General features: G+C 43.2%; 1 long non-coding RNA gene and 2 pseudogenes across 1 annotated transcript; 1 reads left to right on the top strand and 2 right to left on the bottom strand.

Moving 5' to 3' along the window:
* Positions 1 to 7,599: 7,599 nt before the first annotated feature.
* LOC112853395 (uS5 assembly chaperone PDCD2 pseudogene) lies at positions 7,600 to 11,224 on the top strand (annotated as a pseudogene).
* A 2,595-nt stretch (positions 11,225 to 13,819) lies between these two features.
* Positions 13,820 to 14,444, bottom strand: LOC112853396 (small ribosomal subunit protein uS12 pseudogene; annotated as a pseudogene).
* Positions 14,445 to 16,246: 1,802 nt separating this feature from the next.
* Positions 16,247 to 17,536, bottom strand: LOC147580805 (uncharacterized). Its single transcript, XR_015250783.1, has 3 exons — positions 17,440 to 17,536; positions 16,692 to 17,090; positions 16,247 to 16,367 (listed from the first exon to the last, which is right to left on the bottom strand). It is a non-coding gene; the product is annotated as an uncharacterized LOC147580805 (long non-coding RNA).
* Between the last annotated feature and the right edge of the window lie 1,759 nt (positions 17,537 to 19,295).

Raw genomic sequence — 19,295 nt, 5'->3', positions numbered from 1 at the left:
TCTGGGCTGATGGCTCGGAGCCTGGAGCCTGTTTCCGATTCTGTGTCTCCCTCTCTCTCTGCCCCTCCCCCGTTCGTGCTCTGTCTCTCTCTGTCCCAAAAATAAAAAAACAAAAAAAACAAAAAAAACAAAAAAAACAAAAAAAAAACGTTGGAAAAAAAAATAAAAGTTTCATGAATCTCCTCAGAGAAGGGATGATATAGTGTATCCATGAAATAAGAATAGAACACATATAAGGTAAAATTAAAGAATTGAGAAAAATTCTTAAAAATTAGAAAATATAAGAACATAATTGAAAACTCAGTTGAGACCCTGGAAGATATAAGTCAAGCAAATCTAAAAGGGGCAGGGGTATGGAAAATAGGAGAGAATTTACTGAAAAAAATTAGAGGGCCAGCCAGAGGCCCAACATCAGATGAATAGCAACTCCACAGAGAAGCAACTGAAGAAAAAAAAAATGCGGAGAAATATGATTGTATAAATATATGAAGAAAATGACAGAAGAATGTGAGTTTCCAGATATAATTCTGTATGGTAGAGTCTATCACCTCCTTACAATCTGGATACATGATCCAGTTACTTGAAAATTACTTGTCTCCCAACGGTCCCTCGGGAAACAGACTTGGAGAGATTTGTCCAAGAAGCATATTGGAGTCCCAGGGGATGCCCTGGAGATGATCCTTCAGGGATGTCCCAAATTGAGGCAAGGGGGCTAAACCTTCATGCCCTCTTCAACATGCAACATGTCCCTGAGGAAGGGACCATGCGTGTGGGTGAGGCAGCTTTCTAGCTGAAGGCACTTGAAGACAGGGGCTCAGCTAAGTTTCCACTGGTGACCAACTTCCAGGAGCCTCGGAGTCCTGAAGGGGGAATTCGTTTCCTTAATTCAATTGGAAACATCTAGTTTTAACTCCTTTGAAGTCCTTAAGGCCCACATGGTCTGCAACCTCTAATTACACTGTGTTGCTTGGATGGTGGTCTGCCTGCCGGGAGAGGGTGCTGTGGGCGGCCTGCACCAGGAGGCGAGGAGGCCCATCCCTGGCCGGGGTGCTAACACGGGGAGGGGCCACGGCCTGGGGTGGGAATGTGAAGTCTTTCCAATTCTAAGGAGCAGCATCAAAAGGCCCATTGTTGTTGCTTGGTCAGTACTATGGGTTTTATTGGTAATAATGCTGCCATTTCGCCATTGATATTATGTCCAACTCCTCCAGCCGTCTCTCATTTGGTCTGAATTCATGCAGAGCAAAAAAAAGGGAGTGCTATTTATGAGGCTCATCAAACCCCTACTAATTGCAGCTGTATTGGCTTAAGGAGCATCTAAAACATTACAGTTTTCAAACTTTCAAATTAATAAAGGCAATAAACTAGAAGTATTTGCATTTCAAATGATCTTTCAATTTACAAAAGATTTACCACCTAACACCAAAACTAAACTTTCTTATCAAGTGTTAAGTATCATTCCAGTTATAGAAACTGAATTAATGTCTCGTTCGTTACCAAAACTGTTTCTATATCAGATCTCTATCCCATTTATTCAGTGGTGCCTATTCAGTGCAACATGTTTGTGAGGTGAGTGGGAAAGAAGGGAGATCCACGCTGAGCTCCTTCTGTGTTCTAGTGTCAGTTCAGGCACTTACACACACACACACACACACACACACACACACACGCACACGCACACATGAGGTAGAGATGATCTCCTCCTGGTGCAGGATGAAACTGTTCAGAGGGGTTAAGAAAATGGCCTGGCATCGTGTCATGCCAGTAGAAAATTCAGCAGTTGCATCTCCTGCCGCCTGACAGCACATTTTCTGGAGTTTCACATCCACAGTTGCCTAGGTAACCACTACACAGCCTCCAGGACTGTCTGCATGAAAGGGAAAAAGGGGGGGAGGGAGCCATCTACTCTTCCCTTCACTTCCTGCATCAACAATGCTGCAGCCCTTTGTCAGGGTGTTAATGTGGCGAAAACAGAAAGCCCAAAAGCCTGCCCATGGGATTACACTTCAATGAGATATTTCTACTCACTGAAGGACCAGATTCACTGAGAATCTTGCCTGCCAGAGCATTGAGCCTGTTTCTATTTTTATTCACTCCTAGGCTTTTTCCTTTTCTCTTGGGCTTTTTGTCCCTCCAGCAAGTTCCCCTTCCTAGTGGGCAGGAGTAGGGAGTACTCCTTATTCAAATAACCTCATGCCCTTGAGAAATGCCTGCATCTCTCTGCCATGGGCAAAGAGCTCTGCAGAGTCCTCCCTGTTCTCTGGACCTGCAAGTGACCAGGACAAGAGCCAGGGCTGGCAAATGTGTGTGTCACCTGACCCATTCATCCTCGCATGGAATCTTTGCTAATTGTGTTCAGTCTTGTCACGGTCATTGCAGATGGCCACTGGGACTTGAAGAGTTTTTTTCTCCCTGCCCTGCTACAAGAGACAGGCTTAGGCTGAGAGATTAAATAAGCAAGGGGAATGAGAGTTGAAGCAGTTCACTTCACCACTGTCAACAATTTGGTCTTCATCGGTCCAAGGCATTCCTTTCATTCACTAAGAAGATGAAACGCACCTTGCTTTTATGAGCAACTCTCTTTTGACATAAATACTAATGAAATTTAAGTCATGGGTGTTGCTGCTAAAAGCCATTTTGTTTTAGTAGCGTTGTGCTCAAGAACAAGTTGGAAATGTCTATGGCCAGTCCTATTACATATGATTAACATCTTCACTTGCCATTTGAAATATCAATGGACAGCTACTGAATGGCCACAGGTCAAGGTCAAGAGGCATCAGCCTGGCTGCAGGTCTAGCCCACAGGGATAGGGAACAGTGAGCTCAATTATAGGGGTGTGGGAAGGCATCAGCATCCAGAGGTCTGTGCTGGTGGATGGAGGTGACTGACATAGGCTCTGGGCAGTCCAACATAGTCTCTGCTCCAAGTCAGACTTCTAGGTTTGGACAGGCAGGGGACAGGGCTGGGACAAGGCTCAGTGCCCAGGCAGCAAGGCCTGCAGGAAGATGGGCTGAGCCAACTCACGATCCTGGGATGTTGTGGCTGGCATTTGGATATTAGGTGACACTAATGAATTAATGATAAGTTTCTTGGTGGTAGTAATGGCCTTGTAGTTATATAAGAGAATGTTTTTGGGGTGCCTGAGTGGCTCAGTTGATTGAGCGTCCGACTTAGGCCCAGGTCATGACCTCACAGTTCATGAGTTCAAACCCCGCATTGGGCTCTGTGCTGCCTGCTTCAGATTCTGTGTCTCCCTCTCTCTCTCTGCCCCTCCCCTGCTCTCTCTCTCTCTCTCAAAAAATAAACTTTTAAAAAAAATTATTAAAAAAAAAAAAGAGAGAAGGTCTTTGTCCTTAGGAGGGGTACACTGAAACTTTTAAGGGTGAATTGTTATGATGTCTATAATCTACTTTCAAATAATTCAGAAAAATATATATATAAATGTATATCTATACACAAGCAAATGCCAGAAAATGGGCAAAACATGAAAAACTGTTGAAACTAGAAGAAGGGTATACAAGAGTTGACTGTGCTATTCTTTCAACTTGGTAGTTTTAAGTGATATTTCTTAAACAAATTTTTTAAAAGTTTTTTTTTAAAGGGTTAATGATTAGTTCTAGGCCTGAAACATAAAACCGTTTTTTTTTTAATACCAGGTGGTACCGTTAGTTAATGTGTTGCTGACTTCCTCTTTATAGATGCGGTGTAGTCCACAAAGGATAGAATAAGCTAAAACTGTTACCTTTAAATCCACCAGTTAAAAATGTGTTTCATAAAGCAGACTGGTGAGTTCTATTTTTATCTGGTGTTTTCTTGTTCTCACATTTTCAATGCTTAATTGTTTTTCTCATTCAGAAGAACGTTTTATCTGACTACCCATCCTGTGGCAGGAAGTAGAAGGGAGTGCTGTCTGGAGATTAAACCACAAAAGTGGACAGAAAGTCTTCCAGATCCCTGCCATGGTTCTGCTTTTATAGTCCTGAGGAAATAACTCGATCATCCAAAACACACAGAGCTGCCACATATCAGTCCACTTGTTCATAATTAGTGAGATCATTTTAAAAAAATGGGCATTCCTATTTTGATGCTTGTGCAAATATAACATGAATGCAAGGCTCAAATGGGTAAATGCATGAAAATCACATGATGATATCTATCTCCCTTCCTAGACTGTAATATCCTTAAGAGCAGGAACAATGTCTCTCTTATTTATATTTGTACCTGCATTGCCTAGCACCATAAATATTTTTTTAAAATGTTCATTTATCATTATTTTGAGAGAGAGAGAGAGAGAGAGAGAGAGAGAGAGAGCATGAGCAGGAGAAGAGCAGAGAGAGAGGAAGACACAGAATCCAAAGAGTCCCCAAGCTCTGATGTGGGACTTACACCTGTGAACCGTGAGATCATGACCTGAGCAGAAGTTGGACACTTAACCGAATAAGCCACCTAGGCACCCCTATATTTCTTGAATAAATGAGTAAATAAATAAATTAATTTAAAATGTAGAATAAAGAGAGGTGATGATATTTGAATTTCACAACAGCCAAGGACTGTGAAAATCCATAATACAATTGTTCTTATGTTTTATCATGTTTGTAGGCTAAATATAGCAGACTGATAACCAATGCTTAATGACACAGCATGATAAATATGTAAAATATCTGTGTAGTTAAACAATGATTAAAGCTAATATTAAAAAAGCAAATAACTGCTATGTTAGAGAAGTGGGATTTCAGGGAATCTTCTTTATCCTGTGTACCATTTTTTTTAAAAGTTGTTTTATATATTATTTATTTTTGAGAAAGAGAGCGTGCAAGCAGGGGAGGGGCAGAGAGAGAGAGGGAGAATATCAAGCAGGATCTGCACTGTCAGTGCAGGGTCAGACGTGAGGCTCAAACTCACGAAACTGAGATGATGACCTGAGCCAATGACAAGAGTTGGATGCTTAACCTACTGAGCCGCCCAGGCGCCCCCCAGTTTGTTTTTAATCAAAGTAATTTATAGATGGATATTACCCTTGCAGGCAAGCAAACCAAAGCTGTTTAATATATATAAGAAAATTGCACAACACGGAAAATTACTTGCCTGTCATGAGGAATGTAGTATATGATTATTTATATAGTATATTTATATATATATATAGTATATATATATATAGTATATATATATATAGTATATATATAGTATATATATATAGTATATTTATATATTTATATAGTATAAGAAGTATATGATTATTTTTATTAGAATATTGCTAAAGAGAAGAGAGATTTGGGAAGTAACAAAATCCTGAATCACGCAGAGCCTAGTGCCCTGGCCTTGTTTCCAGAAGCCAGTCAACAGAGTTGAGTGGAAGGCATAGCAGGAATGAAAACAAATGGAATTTCCATGGTAAACAGCATCAACATACAAAAAGGGCGGAAAGTCAACTTGAAATGGAGCAATATGTCTTGTAAGTGGTCTATTTAGTCCTTGACAAACTGTTAAGTCTACTCACTTTGAAGATAAAAGTAGGGGCACCTGGGTGGCTCAGTCATTTGAGCATCTAACTTTTTATTTCGGCTCAGGTCATGATCTCAGGGTCATGGGATTAAGCCCCGAGTTGGGTTGTGTGCTGGGCATGGAGCCCGCTTGGAATTCTCTCTCAGTCTTCCTCGCCCTCTGCCCCATCCTCATTCTCTCTCTCTCCCTCTCTCTCTCAAAAAAAAAAAAAAAAAAAAAAAAAAAAAGGTTAAAGTAGCAGCACCCATTTCTGTGCACATAGGTTTGTCTGCAGATTCTAAACTGTAACGTTAACTGCCCTGAATTCAAAAGCACTGTGGGGGATTCAAAAATAGTGCCCCCAATAACATCTGAATGATGCTTTTCCTCACTGATAATTAAGAAATAGAAATGGGGGTGTCTGGGTGGCTGAGCCAGTTAAGCATCTGACTCTTGACTTTGGCTCATGTCATGATCTCATGGTTTGTGAGTTCAAGCTCCGCATCAGGTTCTGCCCTGACAGCACAGACCCTGCTTGGGATTCTCTCTCTCTCTCTCTCTCTCTCTGCCCCTCCTGCACACACACTCTCTCTCAAAATAAATAAATAAACTAAAAAAAAAAAAAAGAAGAAGTAAAATGATAGTGGGATATTTCTCTTCATCAGGTTGGCAAAATCTTTGAGTCTGATGATGTCCATTGTTCGGAAATATGAATTTTTAGTGCTTAAACAAAGGCATATAAAAATTTTTAAGTCCTCCTAAAATTGATCTTAATTTCCATCTCAAGAGCCCCTATTCTGTTTGGCAGAAATGACAATGCCAATGTAGTCACTGTAGATTAATACTTGTCAATTTAAGAGACCCTCAGTCAACTCAGAGTTTTCACCCTCTCCTTCTGCTCCCTGAGGTTGGTTCTAAGCAGTAGGAGGCAGATGTGATGCTGGCACAGGGACCTTATCAGACAGGGGTGTCCTGTTCACTGTCCTCCTACATGGTCACACATTTTCAGACACCGGCATTCCCCTGTAGTCTGACATTGTAAAGTTCATGCTGACTTATCCTGCCTTGTCCTATTGTGAGTGTTACTTTTATGTGTCATCTTGACTGGACCATGGGGTGTCCAGATATTTGGCTAAACATCATTTCTGTGAGGGTGTTTCTGGATGAGATTAGCATTTGAATCAGTAGACTGAGTAGAACAGTTGCTCTTCTCAGTGTGGGCAGGCGTTATCCAATCCACTGGAGGCCTGAATTAGAACAAAGAGGTGGAAGAGGGGGGGGGAATTTGCTGTCTGCCAGACTGTTTGGGCCGGGACATCCACATTCTGTTCTCAGACTTGGACTCACACTAACAGTTCTCTGGATTCTCAGGCCTATAAACTCAGCCTCTAACTACACCTGAATGTCCAGCTTGCAGAAACCAGACCACAGAACTTCTCAGTCTCCATAATCATGAGAGCCAATTTCTTATAATAAATGTCTTTATATATATATATATCCTATTGGTTCTGTCTCTCTAGAGAATCCTAATATGCCCCTTGTCTAGATAATGAAGACTCTTTGGTTACCTCCGTTCTTCCCAGTGAAAACGTGAAACTTTCTGAAGCTCTCTGGCAATGTTCCAGGGCGCTGTGAGGCTCCCAGCGGGCTCAGGACCTCTCAGTCTGGACATGCAATTTGCTATTTCCATTCTACTGCCCGCACACCAAACTGGCGGGAAGGAATGTGGTTGGGTTTGATTTGCCATTTCCCACAATCCAAAATAGAAACTTAGTGTGCATATTTCTGGCTTGAGAAACCACCCAAGAATGTATCACCTAGGATGCTTTTGGCTGCAAGGAACAGAAGATCCAACGGAAAATGCCTTTAACAATAAGAAATGTTTGACCTCATATAACAAAAATATTACAGTAGTAGTTCTCAAAATGTGATCTAGTGACCCCTGAAGGTCCCTAAAACCCTTTCAGGGCCTTGGCATGATGAAAAACATCCATCCCAAGTGCAGGATAGACCGATGGATTTTAATTTGTAATAAAGCAGAAGTCAACAGTTGTTTACAAAAAGTTTATTTCAAAAAAGTTTCTGTAAATAAAGTTTTATTGGAACACAACCATACTCATGTGTTCACATATCATCAATGGCTGCTGTCGAGCTACACTGGCCGACCTCAGCAGCTGTAACAGAAACTTCAAGGCCTGCAGAGTGGAAAATATTGACTGTCTGACCCTGTACAGTAAAAATGTCCTGAGTCCTGTAACAGAGTATAAGTATTTTTGGAGATCCTTTCAGAGCCCACATTATAAATAACCTGTAAGTAACTGTAACCTGTTAAGTTTTTGGTGTCTACTAAAGAAGAATATCCACAATTCTCTCAACATGAATAAAAATATTCCTGCCTTTTTCCACTACATATCTGAGTGCGGCCAGATTTGTTTGTTTGTTTGTTTTTTCAACCAAAACAACAGATAAGAGCAAAATGAATTCAAAAGAAGTTATGAAAATCCAGCTGTCTGGTATTAAGCCAGACATTAAAGGGATTTGCAAAAACAATGTAAAACAATGTCACTGGTATCCCTAAGTTATTTTTTGTTTTATAAGGCATTATTTTTCATAAAAATGTTGGTTGTGGTAATATGTCATCGGTTTTAGATTCTATAATAGATTAATTATCTACTTAAACACTTTTTTATGTTTATTTTTGAGAGAGAGAAAAAGAGAGACAGACTCTGAGCCGGCGAGGGGCAGAGAGAGAGGGAGACACAGAATCCAAGCAGGCTCCAGGCTCTGAGCTGTCAGCACAGAGCCCAATGTGGACCATGAGATCATGACCTGAGCTGAAGCCAGACACTCAACCAGCTGGGCCACCCAGGTGTCCCAATTATCTATTTAAATTAATAATAAATGCATGTTCTGTGATGTTCTCAATTTCAATTAATAATATGGTAAACATTGGTAGCTATAACTCACATATACAAAAGTTCGTTGGGATCTTCAATAATTATTTTTTCTTTAATTTTTTTAAATGTCTACTTATTAAAAAATTTTTTTAAATGTTTATTTATTTTTGAGACTCAGAGAGACACAGCATGAGCAGGGGAGGAATAGAGAGAGGGGGGTACACAGAATCCAAAGCAGGCTCCAGGATCTGAGCTGTCAGCACAGAGCCCTACGTGGGGCTCAAACTCACAAACTGCGAGATCATGGCCTGAGCAGAAGTAGGACGCTCACTGACTCAACCACCCAGGCACCCGTATTTACTTATTTTTGAGAGACAGAGAGTGCACAAGCAGGGGGAGGGACAGAGAGACAAAGAAGAGAAAGAGGGAGACAGAAAATCCAAAGCAGGCTCTGTCCTGCCAGCTGAGAGCTCAATGTGGGGCTCAAACTCATGAGCCGTGATGTCATGACCTGAGCCAAAGTTGGATGCTTAACCGACTGAGCCACCCGGGTATCTTCAATAATTGTTAAGACTGTAAAGGGGCCCTGAGACTAAGTGTTTGAGAATGGCTAGTTTAAAGCTAGGACAGATTCAGGGTTGGTCATCTCACTGATGTTATCACAGACCTAGGTGTTTTCTAGAACTGTTATTGTCAACATCCTGTTGGCCTTCCCCTTAGATCAGCTTCCCTCATGGGTGCTGCTGCAACCCTTTGTGGCATCACATGTCTTCAGAGGCAGAAAAGGTACTATTTATTTTTACCCATTTATTTTCTAAGAGTGAGGAAAACCTCTCTTAGAACCAGTATACTGGTTTTGTATTTGTATTTTTTTAAAACCACACAATAACCCCCTCCAAACCTCATTAAAAGAGTATATAGGAAGTAAATTGATTCCAGACCAATTCTTGTGCCATAAACAATGAGAGCACTGGACAGGATATAAGAAACCACTGTTTCCAGTCCTCAGAAAACACACACCTTTTGAAAAAAAGGGGAAATGAGCTGAATCCTACAATCACTTGTGCTTTCTGCCTGAAGAACCTTCTAAACCATGGTGCCGAGAGAAGGAATCCAAGCAGAGCACAGCAGTCTTGCTGAGCTGAGAAGACAGAGACAGACGTTTGGAACGCTGAGGGAGGCTGAGGTTGCAAAGCAACGCAAGGAAATAGCTCCATAAATCTGCATGACACTTTTGAAGGTTCTGGCTGAAGGCTAGCTTCTGTGATATACAGGGGAGATTCCATAAGGCCAAGCAAAGAACAGCTACCAGAGAAAAAAGAAACTATTTAGTAATTATAGCATGCATGGCACTGGAGACATTTGAGTTCTGACCAGCCACATGGAGATATGTCGATGAACACCCAGGATATTCAGTAGAAATCCCAGAAAGGTCACACCTGAGGAACAGAACTTAAGTAGCACTAAAGTAAAGGCTACTCCAGATTCACCCAACAGAGCTTAGAAACAAGCCTGGGAAGGACCCTGCCAATCTGCAAGTAAGAGAACTACCTGCAAGAAGGAAGCCCAGCACTCTGTCAAAGAGGACAACAAAATCCAAATGCTCGAAAATGAAACATTTGCAATATCCTAAATTCAATCAAAAGATAGTAGACATGAAAAGAAGTATGAAAATGTGACCCATATTTCGGGGGTGCGGAGATCAAGGCAATAGAAAGAGAGCCAGAAATGACAGATTTTTTAAATGTCAGGATCAGACAAGGATTTAAAAACAGCTTTTATGAATATATTGAAGGATTTAAGTGGGAGGCGGAGCAGGGCTTGGGGAGGAGGACACGCTGGGCTGAGAGAACTGTCTGGGAGCAGTTCTGACGGAGGTGGGCGAGCAGCCCGCGGAGGGGGCGGGGCCGGGCGGGGCCTGCCTGGGTAGCAGCCGGCCTGTGAGCTGTGCGTAGTTCATCGCTCATGGAGCACTTTGTGCTGCAGGTGCACGTGTCCACGTGTCGCTGCCTGGCCACCGTGGGATGCCTTCCACCGAGGCTTCTTCCTCTTCAGCTACCAGAGCCACCGGGCTAAGACAGCTGTGAGTTTTTAGGAACCAGGAAAAAGGAGTATTACTCCTATGAGATACCTCCTGAGGATCCTCCCCACAGACAGGAGAATCCTTGTGCCTTCAGCTGGAGTCTGGTGCTCTTCAGGGCCTGCGGCTATCTGGGCCCCCAGACCTGCTCCAGATGTCCCAAAGCACATTACCGCTTTGGATAGTTGAGTTCCAGACTCCCACTTCCTCTTTTAAGGATTTGAAATCGTAATAGAAACAGAAGATGGCATTACAACCTGAAGTCGTGGGAAAGGGTGATGTTGCAGAGATCATATGAAGCGTGGGTGAAGCGCACGAGAAAGAATTGGATTCCACAGCAAAACATGAGTCCAGGGAAGAGAAAATCTTCCAGAAGTTTAAACCTACCATAGCTTTTGAATCTGGACAAGATTCTCAGAGATTGGCGGAAGTGTTGTCCTGATCTGGATTCCTGGTGAAAATATCCCCCCAGAAAAGGGTATTCCAGATTGCCCCTGTAGTGCCAAGAGAGTATTTGAATTCCAGGCCATGCCTCAGCAACTCAGTTACCTTGAGGCAGACATACTAGGCAGAAGTGTTGACTAGGCCGCCCGGCTGGCCTCCCTGGTGCTCAAAGCTGTAGACTGGGCTCTGGATACACAGAAGAATTTGTATGAAGCAAGATGTAACAGATACACCTCATAGACATCGTTGTAAAGCCTTAAAAATGCTGCTAATCTCTCAGACCTTGCAGTTCTGTGTCTTGGACTTTATCCTAAGGAAATAATTATACCAGAGACACTAGTACAAAAATGTTATTTTAGGCATTGCTTACAATGTCCAACAAAAATGTCCAGTGACAGGGAATTAAATAAATTTTGGTACATCCATGCAGCGCAAGACTATGCAGTCTTACAGTACAGACCTATATGGACACCAAACAAGATCTGGATCTAAACTGATCTAAACTGATCCATACCAAGGGGCCATTATAAATGGTATTCACAGTATGATCATATTTTCATCAAAATATTTGTACATGTGTATGTGCACAGAAATAAATCTGGAAAGACATATACCAGGTGTGAACTGGTTACCTATGAATGGTGAGACCAAGTGAAATGATCCTTTTACTTATATGTATATGTCTTTCTACAATAAAAGTGGATAATATGCCTAAGTAAGGAAAAAGAAGTTTTGTTTTCTGTTAAGAATGGATTTTTAGCAATCCGATGATGTAAAGTGAAATGGTTACAAAACTGTCAAATTAGGAAAGATTAGCCGTGCCAAACATTAGGTGAAGCAAGATAGAACTAGTTTTAGAAGGCACAGAGCATTTGGATTCCTTTTCCATTGCATTATATCCAAAGTTGAGATTTCCAGGGTGGGAGCAGATCTAAAATTCCTGACCCACTCTCCCTCTAGAGTGGTAACATGCTTGGCCAGAGACATCAGCACCAAACCCTCCTGCCCTTTGCTTGCCTACTTCATATTCTCCTCACCCTGTGCTGACAGGGTTTTTATTGATTCTGGCCCGACAGCTGGGCTGTAAAATGTCACATAGCATGGATGATGCACGTTCACCCTGGAACATTTTTCATTCCTCAGCAGTCTGTAGCCCAGCCCTTTGCCAGCAGCTGTGAGGCCAAAACTAATGACTTGGAAGCAGGTTGAGGTCCATGGGCATCTCAGATGGGAAAACCACCAGGCAGAGGTTCCTACCAGGGGGCATAGTACTTATAACAAAACGCAGTTCAGCAAAAATTGGCTGATGGAGAAGTGATTGAGGCCATTCCCTACACTTAAGAAACTTCAAGTGTAGCAGAGAGAGAAGCAGAATTTCAGTGTAAAATTGTCAGAACCAAGGGGGTGCAGGAAATCCACGTGGGCATCCAGAAAAAACGGATTGGGAAAGGGGAGCCACATCTGGAAATGGATGGGTGAGCAAGGAATGTCTACAGGAAGAGGGATGGAGCAGGTGCCAAAGGTCAGAACTGCTCAGCAGGAGATTGTGGGGACAGAAATATAGTACTGGGCAGGGCTGGAGGTAGGGTGAGCTGTCCCTGAGAGGGTAAGTCTGCTTTCAGCAGGTATCAGAAGTGCCATATAGGGGGCTTGCACTATACGGTGTGGAAGCAGAATTGTAAGAGAAATAATAGAGGGTCAGGTTTCATTTCCAATAATGACTCCTGCCACAGTCCAAGGCATGGGTGCGAATTTTTCTGTGTTACACAGTGCCTCTGACGTGGTAGGTGCTCAGTAAATACCTGTTGAATGAAAGATCAGTGAATAAAGGAAAAGAAAAAGTTCCTTTTTAATAGGCTTAGTGGGTTTGCAGCAAAAAAAGTAGATTATGAAATTCTCCAGACAGGTGGGGTGGGGGCGGGGGAATGTGACACCGCTGTCACAGGCACAACCAGGTGCAGCTTTGTTTCATTTTGTTTTTAATATGCTGATGTTGCCAGGGAAAGGTTTATCCTGGGAGCTCCAGAGCTAGAATGTGTCAAAACTCTACCGACAACATTATCTAGAGCCCTGCTACTCACAGGATGGTGTGGGGGCGGCAGCAGCATCCACTGGGTGCTTGTTAGAAATGTAGGCTCTTTCCATAATTTGGCTATTGTTGAGAGTGCTGCCATAAACATTGGGGTACAAGTGCCCCTATGCATCAGTACTCCTGTATCCCTTGGGTAAATTCCTAGCAGTGCTATTGCTGGGTCATAGGGTAGGTCTATTTTTAATTTTCTGAGGAACCTCCACACTGCTTTCCAGAGTGGCTGCACAGAAACCCATGGAGGAGGGGAAGGAAAAAAAAAAAAAAAAAAAAGAGGTTAGAGTGGGAGAGAGCCAAAGCATAAGAGACTCTTAAAAACTGAGAACAAATTGAGGGTTGATGGGGGGTGGGAGGGTGGGGAGGGTGGGTGATGGGTATTGAGGAAGGCACCTTTTGGGATGAGCACTGGGTGTTGTATGGAAACCAATTTGACAATAAATTTCATATATTGAAAAAAAAAAAAAAAAGAAATGTAGGGCAGCCAGCCCTGTCCCCAACTGAGTCAGAATCTGCATTTTAACAAGTGCCCTGGGGTGGGGGAGGGGGAGAGCAGGCAGTCTAAAGTTTGAGGTGTCAGTCTGGGTGTGGAAGCTATGCCCTACATAAGGAGTCATCAGGAGGACCTGGGAGAGGGGAGAAGAGCTAGAAATCCCCATTTCCCTACTTCTCCTCTCCTGAGGCTCCAAGTGGGACCTAACAGGAATCTATGAGTTTCTTCCCAAACCCCAGCAACTTCACAAAGTTCAACCTCACACTTGCCTGGTTTTTTTTCCTTTTTTTTTTTTTTGCCTATGAAAATGTATTACTGTCGTGTGTGCACCATCAAATTTAAGATCCTGGTCTTTCCTTCTTGCCTTTTATACAACCAAAACAGAGACTTTGGCTACTTTGACATCCTTAATGTCTCCAGGAATGTCACTGACAACATGATCTTTGGGACCAAATCCAGCCACCAGAACTTCTATCATTTTCCTCAATAAAATTCAAACAACCATCATTGGGTACAAAGGCTGTGATTATTTATTTATTTATTTATTTATGGCCTTTCTTGATCACCTGGACCCTGACACACTTTCTGATACAGAATTTGGCTGTTTGTCTTCAACCCCTACTTTTTCCAACACAATTTCTTTTGCAGAGGAATCACCTCCAAAATGGTTGGCCTTCGGGGCTGTGCCCAAGCTCGCTTGTGCTGTTCATCACACCACCTCTGATCTCAATGGTGGCTATGGAGCTTCCTGGCAGTGCAAATCCCCCAACACTTGCCCGTCCTGCTGGCACCATGGGCCTAAGCCAAAGAGCTCAACCTTACACTTTAGGAGTGCCCACAATGAGGTTCGTCCATGCCCTCTCCTCACTCAGCTACTGTGTGTGTGTGTGTGTGTGTGTGTGTGTGTGTGTGTGTGTGTGTGGTGTCACCATCCCTCTGTTCTCTGACTTGAGTACCAGCCATGCCTCCTGAGGACAGACAGGTAGGAGGCTTGGCTGGGAGGGCACTCTGTTTAAGAGATGACAGTTCTGGGGTGCCCAGCTGGCTCAGTTGGTTAAGTGTCCAACTCTTGATTTCGGCTCAGATCATGATCTCACGGTTCGTGAGTTCGAGCCCTACTTGGGATTCTGTCTCCCACTCTCTCTACCCCTTCCCCACTTGTGCACCCTCGCTTGCACTCTCTCTCTCTGTCTCTCTCTCTCTCTCTGTCTCTCTCTTTCTCTCAAATCAATTAAGTAAACATTAAAAAAAGAGAGAGATGACAGTTCTTCTGTACCGTGTTTAATGCTATCCATAGTCCTGACCACAATCAGTAATAATATCAAATACTGGGGGCGCCTGGGTGGCTCAGTCAGTAAGTGTCTGGCTCTTGATCTCCACTCAGGTCATGATCTCACGGTTTGCTTGCGATTCTCTCTCCCTCTCTCTGTGCCCCTCCCCTACTCACACGCTCTCTCTGTCTCTCTCAAAATAAATAAGTGAACATTAAAAAAAAACACTGCTATTTTAGCACTGTTCTAGGTACACAAATGCACTGTTCTAGGTATTGCATTTGTATATAACCTTATAGAACAGCCATCATGACCATTCCTAGTTTAATGATGCAGAAACTAAAACCCAGAGAGGTTAAGTAACTCGCCCAAGTCACACAGCTTATAATCAGAACGATGCCAGATTATCATTTGGGCACCGGTGGCAGAGCTGCTTGATGCTCTATTGGACAAAACCTTCAGCAAAAGAGCTTTGCTCATTTATTGTTGGACATATGAGCTAAAAGCTAGAGAAAGCATTCAGAAGGAACTTGGGACTTAGTGAATGGCTTAAAAATGAGTTAAAACATGGGGCACCTGGGTGGCTCAGTTGGTTAAGCGTCCGACTTCAACTCAGGTCACCATCTCGCGGTCCGTGAGTTTGAGCCCCGCGTCGGGCTCTAGGCTGATGGCTCTGAGCCTGGAGCCTGCTTCGGATTCTGTGTCTCCCTCTCTCTCTGCCCCTCCCCCGTTCATGCTCTGTCTCTCTCTGTCTCAAAAATAAATAAACATTAAAAAAAAAGAGTTAAAACAGGACATATAGATCTGGCTATCCATCTCACTGCAGGGTAGATGTGTTCCCTGGAACCAAGGTGCTCCTACTAAGTCCCCGTAACTGAAGCATAATCAGTCCCAAACTCCAGCCCATGTGTCTGGGACAAATAGAGGGATCTTTACTGAAAGATGTTGTTGTCATGAACAACTGGTTGACTGTGTGTGTGGAAGGCAGGAGAAATGGAGCCAAGGTGGGGGGAGAATACCAGGCTAAGGCCATGGAGCTGAAGGATTTGTTCAAGAAGATTTGAAGCCCCAGAGAGAAATACCGACTGTCCAAAGGGGAAGTGTCTGCATCGCCAGTGGCTCAGGGATAACTGAAAGAACAAAACAGAAACCCTGGGTAGCCCAAAGCCAGAGCTCCCACCTCAGGCCATGCCCAGAAGTGAGAGAAAGAAGGAAACCAGTACTTAGGAGGACAGAGGGCCCCATCCCAGGTCCATTGTGGCCCAGATGACCCAGTCTCTCTGCTTGGTGCTCAACTCAGACAGGGTTGAAGTAAGGAAGATGGCAGAGGGGAGCCCAGTGGACGGTGCCAGCTGAGACAATCTGCAAGACAGTTGAGTTAGGACAAGAATCTTGCAGCTTAGAAGTCCTCTGCTTCCAAGCTTTAGAGTTTCTAGTTTCTTTTACTTTTTTTTTTTTAATGTTTATTTATTTTTGAGAGACAGAGGGAGACATGGCATGAGTGAGGGAGGGGCAGAGAGAGAGGGAGACACAGAATCCAAAGCAGGCTCCAGGCTCTGAGCTGTCAGCACAGAGCCCTACGCAGGGTCGAACTCTTGAGCTGTGAGATCATGACCTGAGCCAATGTCAGATGCTCAGCTGACTGAACCACCCAGGCGCCTTTAGAGTTTCTAGTTTCTAATTTCTTCAATGAAGTTTCTAAGTTCATCTTACAGAGCTGTCCTACAGGGGTGCCTGGGGGGCTCACTTGGTTAAGCATCCGACTCGATTTAGGCTCAGGTCATGATCTCACAGTTCATGAGTTCAAGCCCTGCATCAGCCTCCATGCTGACAGTGCAGAGCCTGCTTGGGATTCTCTTTCTCTCTCCCTCTCTCAGCCCCTCCCCACTCACACTCTCTGTCTCTCTCTAAATAAATAAACTTAAAAAAACAAACAAACCTTCTTTTTTTTAAAGGAACGATCTTGCAAAAGGGCTCCCCACCTGGCGAGAAATCGGGAGTGTCAGTGAACCCCTAGATTGCAGGAGGAGTGGTGATCTTGCAGTGACTTGCCTGAAGGCCTGGACATAGAAGCTGGTCTGGGGACGGCAGGGCACCCAGAAGGGCCAGGATGAGGGGCATCTAGGAAGGCTGTTAATCCCTCCTGTCCTGGACTGTGAATTCTCTTCCTCTTCCTCCTCTTTTAGTCAACAGCTTCCAGCTGTGTTTCTCCTTAACAGGCTCCTCTTTCTGGAAGGTCATTACTGGTGCTCATATAGAGAAGGCCTTCTTTAGCTCACATCCTCCTTTCTTCCACCTCCTGCCTGGCTGGCCTCCTCCTGCTTCTGAGCTTCTGGTTCTGTAAGAAGCAATAGCATCACAGACTGAGGAAATACTGCAGAAAATAACCACATCTTCTATGTTAAAAAAAAAAAAATCTAGTTGAAGCCTTGCATAATTGAGTACAGGATTCAACACTAAAAAAAATTTTTTTTAAAAATTCTTATGAATAGAAGTCAGACCCACACATGGGTGCTGTATAATGAAGATCTGCCCACAAAGACTGCTCTGGGTAAAAGCTGGGTAGATGGCAGCCCGCCCTCTTCCTGTGCCAGCACACACACCAACCCCTTGGCTTTATAAGAATACCCAAACAAAGGAGCTTGATTGTGTGAAATGCTAGCCAAGGAGGCAGCCTGTGAGCCTACCCAGGTGACTGGATGGTGCAGGGCTGGCGGTGAACACCACAGGTCAAGAAGGCAGGAATGCTGAGTGCAGGACCCCGCTTCCAGCAGAAGAGTGGCAAGCTATAGTCTGGTGTGTCTCCTGTGAAGAGAAAGAGATAGGATCTACAACAAGTGCCAGTCATACCGTCTTCCTCCCAGAGACCTGTCAGCATTGCTAGCAAATAAAACAATAGAAGGAAAAGGAGTCCATGCTGAGGGTGACAAGAAGCACACAGTTCTGTACAGGAGACAGTACTCATTATCTCGCTGCATTTTCTTTAATAACATAGCTTGGCTGTTTCAAGAGCTACTGTTTAAATCAGTCCAGCCTCCTACAAGAATCCTGATTCCTATTATTATGTGGATCACATTAGACCTTTTAGTTTGGGAGAATGTAAATGTTGCCTCTTTATGAAAATTGCCCTGGCTTCAAACCAATAAGAATTAGTTGTTGTCATCTCTGTGTCTCCATGGCACCTTCACAGCATTTACCGCAGTCTGGCTGTACTTAATTGTGCTTTTACTTGCCTCCCTGACTGACTTTGGAGACTCCTTGAAGGCTAGAGTATGTTTATTCCTATTTGTAATTTTTAGCACAACATCATGCACGCAGTGGGTACCCAATAAATATTTGTTGAAGTAAATGAATAATTAAATAGAAACATGACAGATGGAACTACAAGACTTTAGAAATGACTGGATTCTGGGAGATGTGGAAGATAGTGGAGGTGGGACCATAGGTTTGAATCTCCCTTGACCATCCTTCCCCATCAGCACCACCCCCCCCCCATCAAAAAAACCCAAAAAAACCCAAAGAAACAAAAAACAGACCAAAAAGCTAACTAAATGAATGCTCAAACTAAAAAACCAAAATCCCTTTCAGAACAAGCCTGAAAGTGAGTAAAAACTGCTGGAAGGAGATTCCATGATATGGAGGTTAAGATTAACAGCAGCAAAGGAAAAAGAAGATCCCAGTAAAAATGAAGGAGAGGCAACATTGAAGCAGATCTTTAAAGTAGGGCGGTTTCTGAAGCCAACAGAAGGGGGAGCTATAGAGCCATTCACCCCTTAAAACTATCCTGGCCTTTCTCTTAGTCCTAAAACCACAGTAAAACTCATTTCATCTAAAAATGGGCAACAGAAAAGGATCATGATCAAATCCAATAAAATCAAGAATAAACAGGAGCAGACTAATGTCTTTACAAATGATGAAAGTATGCCAGAAAGACAACAGATACAAACTAGTGAAAACTCACCTCAAATTTCAAATTCGCCAAAAAAAGAAGTCAAGCAAAGGATAACAGATATGTAAGGAAAAAATATGTTAAAATTAGAAAAACTCTGACATGAGATTCTTGGAGAAAATAAATATTTGTAAATAAGTAAAAGAACTGAGAAAAAAAGGCAAAAATAAAGAAAAAGTTATAAATCAAGTCCAAATTAAAAGGAACACAAGAGCAAATAAACAGGACACTAAGAGAATTAGTAGATGGAAAGAAAGAAAACACACTTTTAAAATTTATCTATTTTGAGAGAGAGAGAGAGAGAGAGCGAGCGAGCATGGGAGGGACAGAGAGACAGAGAGAGAGAGAATCCAAAGCAGGCTCTGCACCATCAGCACAGAGCCCGATGCAGGGCTCGAACTCAGGAACCGTGAGATCATGACCTGAGCCGAAATCAAGAGTAGGGCGCCCAACCGACACCCAGGTGCCCCGAAAACACATTTTAATCAAAGAAAATGAAGAGAAGATTTCTACTTTTGGCTGTGATGAGGCAATCAGCGTTAGATATATCTTCCTGACTGCAATAACTAAAAAGGGGGACAAAATATATGAATC

Source organism: Puma concolor, chromosome B2 (assembly GCF_028749965.1).
Source record: "Puma concolor isolate L17-30 chromosome B2, mPumCon1.1.hap2, whole genome shotgun sequence".
In the NCBI taxonomy this organism is placed as follows: Eukaryota; Metazoa; Chordata; class Mammalia; order Carnivora; family Felidae; genus Puma; species Puma concolor.
Note: the sequence above shows the minus strand (reverse complement) of the source record. Positions and strands in the feature narration are given on the sequence as shown.